The 9,778-nt window shown below is 40.9% G+C and overlaps 1 long non-coding RNA gene across 1 annotated transcript in view; it reads right to left on the reverse strand.

Annotated features, from left to right (window-relative positions):
* Positions 1 to 5,189: 5,189 nt before the first annotated feature.
* LOC108449566 overlaps positions 5,190 to 9,778 on the reverse strand; it is a 6,770-nt gene continuing 2,181 nt past the window's right edge. The window contains exons 2-3 of the long non-coding RNA XR_001865783.1: positions 8,173 to 8,239; positions 5,190 to 8,075 (exon numbers count right to left, since the gene is read on the reverse strand). This is a non-coding gene — a long non-coding RNA (uncharacterized LOC108449566). The remainder of the gene's footprint in view (positions 8,076 to 8,172; positions 8,240 to 9,778) is intronic.

Raw genomic sequence — 9,778 nt, forward strand, 5'->3', positions numbered from 1 at the left:
TGACCTTAATCAATATTAAGGTAAAATCCATTCCTAGCCTACCAGCTATTATGAGCAACCTTTTATTTGACAGATAACTCTATACCTTCAAAGGTCATCCGTCAGAAGGAAATAACACTGCTAGTGTTTAGGTATACAAGCTGCAGTGTGAGCTGCAGATGGAGCTCTGCATGGTGGGAGCCCAAGGCAGAGGCCATGAATTGGTAACCCTCTGCACAGCAAAGAGCCCAGGGACTTGTGGCTCTGGCCAGGTGACCATAGACTCAGAGACACAGCAGGATGCCGTGGCTCGGGAGGAAGAGTGACACTTCCATGAGCCTAGACTGTGAGGGGATGAAAGCCCAGAGATTCTTGTGTCCTTGGAGGCACCAGCTGGAGCTGTTTCTGTGTTACTGAGCTGTGAATAAATTGCTCTCTGGAATTGGACATCTGAGACTCGGCTATAGAAAACCCAGGGTGGAACTGGTGAGGAAACCTAGTCTGACTTTGTGTGGGGTGTGTGGGGAGCCAAGTGGGGCCTCATGTAAAGGGGCTTTGATCCCAGCAGTGAAAGGCTCCAGTGGTGGGAGTGTGACTGCCAGAGTGGCTCCTGGGTGGTCCCCCTAACTTTTGTATGACCTCAAGAGGAATTTCAGGGACAGTATCTGGAGAAACCAGCAATTAACATTGGACAGTCCCAGAGATAATGACATTACCCAGTTTACTTCATCCTTTTGGACAGATCAATTTGTATTTCATAAGAGAAGTCATACCAATATGGGAAAAATTCAACATTAAGAATGAATTACCTAAGAACGCTCTCTCACAGTTTCTTCCTGTCTCAGGGGGTTGCAGAGAGCTGCTGACACAAATATTGCATCAGCACATACTGAAGTCTGAGAAACAGAAATATTCTCCCTTAATATGCAAGTAATGTGATCAGTCTAATAAAGAGCACAATCTTTGTCCTACTTGTCATGTTCCCAGGATGTTATCACCACTTTCTGAAACTACCAGAGACGTAAAATAAAATCTGACATTCCTTAAGCTTTGAGGGGCATTGAAATTCAAGAGGCGTAATAAATACAGAAGAGCTGTTCCTAGAGAAGCTTAGGGATTTATCTAAGCAACTTCCATTAATATATATTTGATGGAAGCTGAGCAAGTAAATCCCTCTGCACTGTAGTGAACATTAACAAGAGGGTGCTGAAACAAATATTTATGTTTGTATAAGTGTTCCCTCCTCCAGATGCTGACTACTATGTGTATTTTCCCATGCCTTTCCAAGTCCAGTAGTGTTCCTAGTATCTTCACCTCAGAGGGTCCCAAGTAGAACTGGGAGAGTCACTTCACTGATGCAATGCTGCCCACTCTGAAGAGGTGAGCAACAACCTCTTTGTGTCTGACAGAGAAATTTTGATCAAACTGAGTGGGGCAATTCAGACTTTTAATAGGTGCTGGGATTCTTGTGGAATTAATAGATAACTAAATTAGACAGAAATGAAATTTCAGACAAATAAAAAGAGCTCAGCTCACTTTTTCAAGGAATTGCCTTGAATTCCACCTTAGCAGGGCAAAAAGTCCAGGCAGTATAAATCACTGTGACTCTATTGAAATCAAATTTTGCTGATCTGTACTAGTTTTAACAGAGCAGGAAGCAGGTGTTAGGTAACATTGCTGCACTTGAACCTCTGGTACCAGTGGAAGAATTTTAAAGAGTGGAAGAATCAAAAGCCAAAATCAGATATCCACACAGATCTTCCCAAAGCTTGAGAGCACTCTCAGCACAGCACATATCATCCATCTCTGCTATTACACACAGAACATAAAGTCTGTCTAGTCAGAATGACAGCCTCTATGACTTCAAGGAGATAGGCTCTTGAATTATCTGGGAAAGCCTCTGTACAGCAGCATTAAACTTAAATTTATGGATATGCCACTTAAAATCTGAATGTAGCAAGCTCATTTTTACAAACAGTGAAGGGAAGAAGATAACTCCTTTGCATAATTAAACAGCCAGCAGTGTCATTAAGCAAGCTAACTTCCTTTGCTGCTTTATGGTAAGTTGTCCATCTTCAGTTCACTTTAGGGCTTGGGCTCCTAAGACAAGCTTCTAAGGTTCATAAATTAGTGAATAAAGTAAATTTTCCAGGACCATATGCATACATTTTTTCAGACATAAAAATGTCTGACGTTATTTTTTTCATATCAGTATGGGAAAACAGAAACCCATGTGCTCTAGTCCATCAGTTCAGTTTCTGTTAGGAGATGGTGTCCCATGTTTCAGAAGGCACAACACATCCCAGACTTGGCAGATGGTTTTTAATACACCTCCAGCCTCCAGTGTCTTCTAATCTTGAACAATATTTGATTGGCTCAAATGCAGGAGGGAAAAATAAAGATAAATGTGTTCCAAAATGTTAGCTTTTACAATTTCGTATCACTGTATTTTATTAGCCCTATATAGTTTCAATCCTTATTGTGACAGATCTGTGTATTTCTGGCCTCTATGCCATGGTGAAGAAATATGTTTTTTACACAGTTTTGATTTTGCCATCTCCTTCTGTCATTGAAAGCATCCTTGATCCAGAGTTGGCAGAAAAGCAGAAAGGAAACTCCCAATCTTTGTCCTTTGCACTGTAATTGCCTAAAGAAGCACAAGACAGAGATCCAGTATAAAAAAAGAACTTCCAAAAATATACTGTGATTTATGTGAAAATATTAAAACGCAAGGGAGAGAGATTTTGTGAAAATGGAACTGGGCTGGATTGTATATCACTTCCTCATAACACTTCCAAACAACTACCCTTAGTGATATCAGAACAAATAGAGCAATGACTTCTTGTCCAAGAAAAGCAGCAGAGTCTGGAATGCTCAAACCAGGCAGAGATGAACAAAACTCCACTTTAAATTCCACTGTGATTCATCCAGAAGTTCTGTAGTGCCAGAGTTTTATTCAAAGAGCCATGTTTCTATTCATTCTTGTCCATCAATTACTGATTTGCTCACTAATGTCCTTCCAGATCCATCTGAGCCTATCTATAGAAGAAAAAATATCTGGACAGGTGTCACTGAACTCATAATTTGTCATTCAGGTGTCAGAACTGAGTGTAGTCCTGGCACTGTACTTTTGAGTTTTTCATGGATAAATATTTAAAGCCTCAAATGAAGAAAATAAGTTTAGGTGGGCAACTGATCCTGCCCAGCTACATTTGTAAACTTAATCGATTTTGGGATTTGCTGATTTCTCAATGTAATCCTATACAAGAGGGTTCTTTCAAATAGGCCATAGTTATATCTGCCATATTTGGATAGTTGACATTTTGGTCAAGAATCTCTCCTTGATTTCTAACGCCTGGCGTTCTTTCTATTTGGCACTGAAAAATTAATTTTCCTTGATATGAAAAACCTCTTGGAAATAGACTATGACCTCAGTTTTCATGTACCAGTTCCACTGACACTAATTAGGAATTATAGTCTGTGTCCCAGAAGATTCTAATTATCCCAGTGAGGACTTGCTTTTGCTGAGTTCACATGAAAGTTTCCAGAATGGAACCCAAAGCCCCAAAATTCCCTATCAAAGACCATATTAGAGCTCACAATCAAGTGGAAAACAGAGTTCAGGTGTTTCAACTCTTCTATTCCTTTTGTGAAGCCTTACACTGCATTGGGACTATCCCCACTGGTATTTCACTCTTGCATTCAGGTCTGTGGGCTTTGGCAGGGTATGACATTAATGGGCAACTTCAGATCACTTTCATCTCAGTGATGAGGGACCACGGGGAAGAGGCTTGGGGAAACAGGGGCTGGAAGAAACAGCCTCTACTTATAGAACATGATTTACAAAAGCTCTTACCCTTAGTGTAACAAATCCCATTGAAAGCAGCGACAGCATCAGAGTGAGCAGTGCTAAAGCACCTACAGGTACTTACCTGTCTTTCAGGAAAGATGTCCTTATTTAACTGTGTCACTTCATTATCCCTGGTTGTTTGCTTGAAAGCCTCTGCAACCCTATTCCGTGTTCGCATTAAGCTGTAGCTTTAAATTGAGGAAAAAAATTGTTCATTTTTCTTCATAAGAAACCAATAATCTCCCCAGCATTAGGAACTATAAGGGAAGAATTGTATAATTTGCAGCTGGCCAAGGTCAGCATTAACTTAAGTACTGGAGCTGATTGTTGGCATTTCCTCTCATCCACAGAAAGAGGAGTGGTTATAGGGTCTTTTGGAGCTCCTGTATAAATCCATCCTTCCACTCTTTAAAAGCAAGCAGCCAGGACTACATTTTAGTAAGTCTCTGTCTCTAAACACATTTTCTCCACTTGCCAATTCCTCTGCTCACATTACCACTGCTGAAATTTGAGGGCAAGGGAGGAAGAAAATGGTGACAATTTTTATCTTGCCAATTTTAAAATGAAAATTTTTCTCCATTTTGCAGCCAGCTCCAATCTGACATTCCAGAGAGCTCAGTACAGATTAAAGCCAAGACAAATTCTCCTTTACTGCCTGTATGAGCTTGGCTGGAGCGTCTCTGGTAACTCTGTCTGCAGACAGGCAGTTCAGCCAGTGAACCTCACGTGTCTGTTAGCTGAGCTTAATAAAAATATGAAAAAGATAACCAGAAGTCACAAAAATATGAGAAGATTCTAAAGATTAGATAGTCATTGATTATTTGGTATTTTGGGGTAGGACTCTAAACAACAGATTTGCTTGGAAATTTTTATTTCTGTTTTATATATTTTGACAGCATTCTTTTCATTCCAAGGTAGTTTGAAAAGTGTAAATCACAAAATAGAAAGCATATATTTTGTTATAAAGATATCTTGAACAGGTGCTTCTGGCCAGATTTTTGACAATAGTTTTCCATCTTCCACTTTCTTTTTTCCCACTGACATCACATATAGCATTTTCTTACTCACGTTTCCAAGCATAAATGTGGAGATAGATAATAACCTATGTACTTGCACAGGTAGATTTCAGAAATGTTAGCAAAAATTAAAAATCAGTTCCTAATACATGAATTGCTCACTGCTTCTCTTTTTTTTTCTTTTTTTCTCAAAGTAGTTTGACATATTGGCATGAAAAAGAAAGATTTCAATATTTTTTAAAATCCCTCTAGTATCCTGTTTTCCAAGATATTCTGTGAAAGCAATAGAGAAAATTCTCTGAAAATTCTTTTTTGTTACAAGAAAGATAACACAGCTGTCAAAATTATGACAACTCTGAATTTATTCGTGTACTTTTGACCTTAGAATAGATACATTGATATTCTATTTTGTCCTTTTCTGAAGAAAGAAACCTCCTTGCCTTCATTTTTGACAGAAATCTTCCCATGGTTTTGGACTGATAAAGACAAATGTAGAAGAGAAATAGGATTCATTTTAGCTAGATGAACAGATTTGACACCCATGTCAAACATTATTATAACCTGTATGCTTCAAACGTAGACTGTAAGTTAAATGATGCACAGACTCAAGACAAGCATTACAAAAACAAAATATTTCTTAGCCCACATACTTCTTACTATATGTTCTCCATGATTCAGTAATGAACAGCATGCTGAGAGAACATTTGAAGCACTGCAATGATGCACAAAGTGCACAACCCAAAAATTAATATATTTATAAACTGAAATTTGCTGCAGCCATATGAACCTTTCAAAATCAGGTTCTGCATGAGGGGAGGAGATGCTTGCAGGGGTGAAACAAATTCGCAAGCCAGACTACAGATCTGCTTGCTCTCAAACTCTCTCCCTCAGCATGCAGCAAATACAGTCCCATATCAGCCTGAGGCCCATAAAGGCCTGAGATTATTGGATCTTTGCAGATATAAATCCATGACTCTATGTTCCCTTGCCTTACTCCAGCAAGAAATTTAAGGAGGAAACCCTTCCACTTGGTGTTCTTGCACTGTTTTCTGACCTATTTTCCCCAGGGAGATAATAAAGGGGTTCAAAGTTTTGGGTCAGCTCCCTGACACTAGCAAATGTTTTCCCACATTTAGTCACCACTGCAGATTTCTTGTGGTTTCCATTCTCTGGAGCAGTCCTTCCCAAAGAGAGATGCTCTATTGGCCAAAGCATAAAATGAGGCTATTCTTGGGGGCCACTGGGATTGCATAGCTGACACTTCATTGAGCAGATGCAGAATGGGGCAGGACTCCTCTCCCCAGCAAAGAGCCCCATCAGCACTGAAGAAAAATGACACAGCTCTGTAGAACTTCATATGGCGCAAGTTTCGGAGTCCATGTTCAACCTTGGGCAGTGCCTGCTGCAGGAGCCCCAGTAAGAGAAACCACACATTTCACTGAAGACCAGGGCCTCAAGTCAATAACAACCATATTAAGAATGGAACATTTTGGGCCCAACAGAGCAGAGCAGGAAGGTGAATGCAAGCACTGTGAAGGGGGCTGCATGACATGGCAATGCAGAGCTTTCAGAGTACCATCTCATCTCTATTCCAGCTTTACCACTAAGCCATGCCTCAGTTTTCCCACCTGTAAAAATGTGTATCATCGCACTGCTCCCCTCTCAGGATGCAATTCACTGTCTGAGACATTATAAAGAGTAGATGCACAGTTCCTGCTCCTTTCCCCCCATATTTACACAGAGGAAAGCAGGAATTCTGTTCAAATTTTTCAAAAGAGAGGATGCTTACTGGTCTGGTGTTGATAAAATATGGCCTGCTAGCTTAGCAAAACCACAGGAACAAAATGAAAAATCTGCTCATTTTGTTTCCTGGGAACAAACACACAAAATGAATGTCACGCATTTCAATAACAATTGGCGTCTATGTAGTTCAGAGAGAAACTTCTTGTCCAAGGAGACAACAGATTTTATTATACAAATTAGGAATAGCCTACCAAGACAAAGGAGTGTTGATCAGAACATGACACATGAAGAAGGAAAAAGGAACTCTGATTTAACCTGCAGAATACCAAAATTATTTCTGGTCCACGTATGTTGGGGACTTAAGCCGAAATCCTCTCTGCCTGCCTGGTTCAAGGGGTAGTGCTGATGACATCCCCCATCAACTCTGCAGTGACAGTGCTGGGGAAGCCATGCCCCTCTGTCCTGGGAAGGAGTGGAGCAGCTCAGCAGCAGCAGCCCAGACTCCCTGGAACTGCTCTAGTCCTGTTTTCACGGGATATCTCTAAACTGTCAATAAAAACTGTTTGCTGTCCAATCTATAATTTTTTTCTAAGTGTTATCAATACTGGAGAAAGAAAAGGTCAGATTATCTGCAGGGAGGTGACTAGCAGCAGGAGAAGCTGCCCTGTGTGGGGCCTTGGCTCCAGAGAAAAGAAATCAGTTGGGAATGAGGTCAACAGAGGGGAAACTTGCTAAATCTCCTTCCTTGCTAAATCCCTCATCAGCTAAATCTTCTGTCAAGCCTGCTTCATCTAACCATTGCCTAGTCTTCTGTGCTTGACTGGGAAGAGCAATTCCTTAAAGGAACTGGAGTAAATGGAAGATAGGAAGTACAGGATTAGCTCATGATCATATGGGAAAATACTGGGGATGCTGTAAGAGAGCCTGCCCCACTGCATCATCATGGGCTGTTTAAACCTGCTGAGTTGTCCCATCCCTGTTCTGATTTGTACCTGAATTAGCAACACCTGAAAACAAAAAAAGGGCTTAATGAGTATATTTGGCACAAATGTCCCCATCATCTCCTCCCTGCTCCCCAGGTACATGGGCAAAATAACGTTCACACTGAGTCTTTGCTGACATACCCTTTTACGGTCTGAATACTCAGCACCATCCAGGTCCAAAGAGAGGTAAAAGGTAGTTATAATTCTACTTTGCCACACTCTACTGTAAATCTAAAGTAGAACCATTTGTCTAGTTCAGCTTAAATAATGCACATTTTTTTATGATAAAATGTAACCACATCTTTTTTGAATAATGAGGAGCGTTCATTAGGCCAGTTTGGCTTTCAGGTGTTTTCTCTGCTGCCTTGTCCAACCCTGATCCATCAAGACCAGGTGCAAATGGTGTTTGAGAACTCAGCTCCCCCAGCGTAGGTGGATCCTTTTTTACACACTGTTCAGCTCCTGTCCACATACCATCCAGCTCCTGTCACAGGCTGCCAGGTCCTGCATGAGTAAGTATAGAGTAACAGAATATAGGTAATAGTGTCACCATAGCACACACAGTGCTGGTTTTAAAGTCAAGAGCAAATTTTCCACTTACTTCTTGGCAGGAAGTACGTGGGGAGCAAGACAGTCTGCTGAAGAGCCAGCATGAAATCCCTTTTTCCCTGGTATAGGGGAAAAATGTTACTTTTTAAATACAACCTTTTCACCACCTTGCAGCCTACATATTAAGTTTCTCTTCTCTTGTGGTCATACAGGTATGCCATTTTCCTCCCTTTTCTTAACAGGCTTGACATCTTAAGAAAACTTAGAAATATATATATAGAAAAATGTTACTTTATATATAGAAAAATGTTACTTTTTAAATACAACCTTTTCACCACCTTGCAGCCTACATATTAAATTTCTCTTCTCTTATGGTCATAAATTTCTCTTCTCTTGTGCCATTTTCCTCCCTTTTCTTAACAGGCTTGACATCTTAAGAAAACTTAGCCCACCATTTTGATGAAACACATTTGAAAGGAATTTCCTTCTGTTTCCTAACACTGAGCAATAGAGCCTCTAAAGTGCTGATAGAGAGCACATTTTCCTGGGGCTGCAGGGAATGAGTCACGCCAGACAAATGCCAGATCAAATACAGCAAGCAATCAGGGAGCTGGCACTGGCAGGCCTAAGAAGCACTTCCTTTGTCAGTCTCGCCGTACCTATCTACTGCAATAATTTTCAGGGTGCTATTCAGCAAGGGGATGGACTGTCGCACAATGTCTTCCTGCTTCAAAGTCACACAAATGAGCATGAAATAGATAGCTGTACATTGGGAGAGGCCATTCAGGGATCACAGCACTGAGCTCTCTGGCTCAGGGCCGTGCTGTGGCTTAAGCACCAAGCGCTCCCCTGGCCTCTGTGGGGACTGGTGGGAGTCAGTGCCTCGGAATGTTGGGCCTCAAGGACTCGTCTTTTAAATACCATTTTTAAAGGCATTTAGGCACCTAACCCTATTCTGCAGATTTAATTACTGCATAAATCACATCTGTGCAGTAACCTCAGAGTGCTGGGATCAGAAAGAAAGACCCTCAGCTCCAAAATGGAAAGAAGCCTTTTACTTTTGTGTTTTTCTTGCAGTTGCTGGGAGGGGTGAGAGAACTCTCCGAAACAGTGTTCACTTGGTGCCCAGCTCTGCCATCCACACAGAATGGGTCACACTGAGGTTTAGGGAAGCAACTTAATGACTCTGTCCCTATGTCCCCATCTGCAAAAATTGCTTGTTCCAAGGTTCCACCATTCCTTCTGCTGGAAAAAGTCCATTAAAAGTGTGTATGTGGCTCTGAATGCAGAAAGTGATGATGAAGAGCAAAACCACATAGCTTTTTGGTAGAAGTTTGGTTTTCGCTGGTTTTTTGATTGAAGTTTTGGGGTTTTTTCTGTACTTGGAACAGAATTAATTTTTTCATTTTATTTTGCCAATTATCCACATCCCAAACCTGCTGTCCAATCTTGGATGAACACTACCTGGGGAGAAGAGGATAAAGTGGGAAGTTGGGTGTGCTTTGTTTCCAATAATGGCAAGAACAGTATAACTCAAAAAAGATCTGTACCAGGCAGCAAAGTCCTTTTTCCCAAACTTCTCTGTCAGCCATGCTGAAGCATGGCAATTTTCCCTTTTCCCCTCTGGTCAATAGTTATGGAACTTCCATGTGTTGTGC

This window comes from Corvus brachyrhynchos, unplaced genomic scaffold (genome assembly GCF_000691975.1).
Source record: "Corvus brachyrhynchos isolate BGI_N302 unplaced genomic scaffold, ASM69197v1 scaffold28, whole genome shotgun sequence".
In the NCBI taxonomy this organism is placed as follows: domain Eukaryota; kingdom Metazoa; phylum Chordata; class Aves; order Passeriformes; family Corvidae; genus Corvus; species Corvus brachyrhynchos.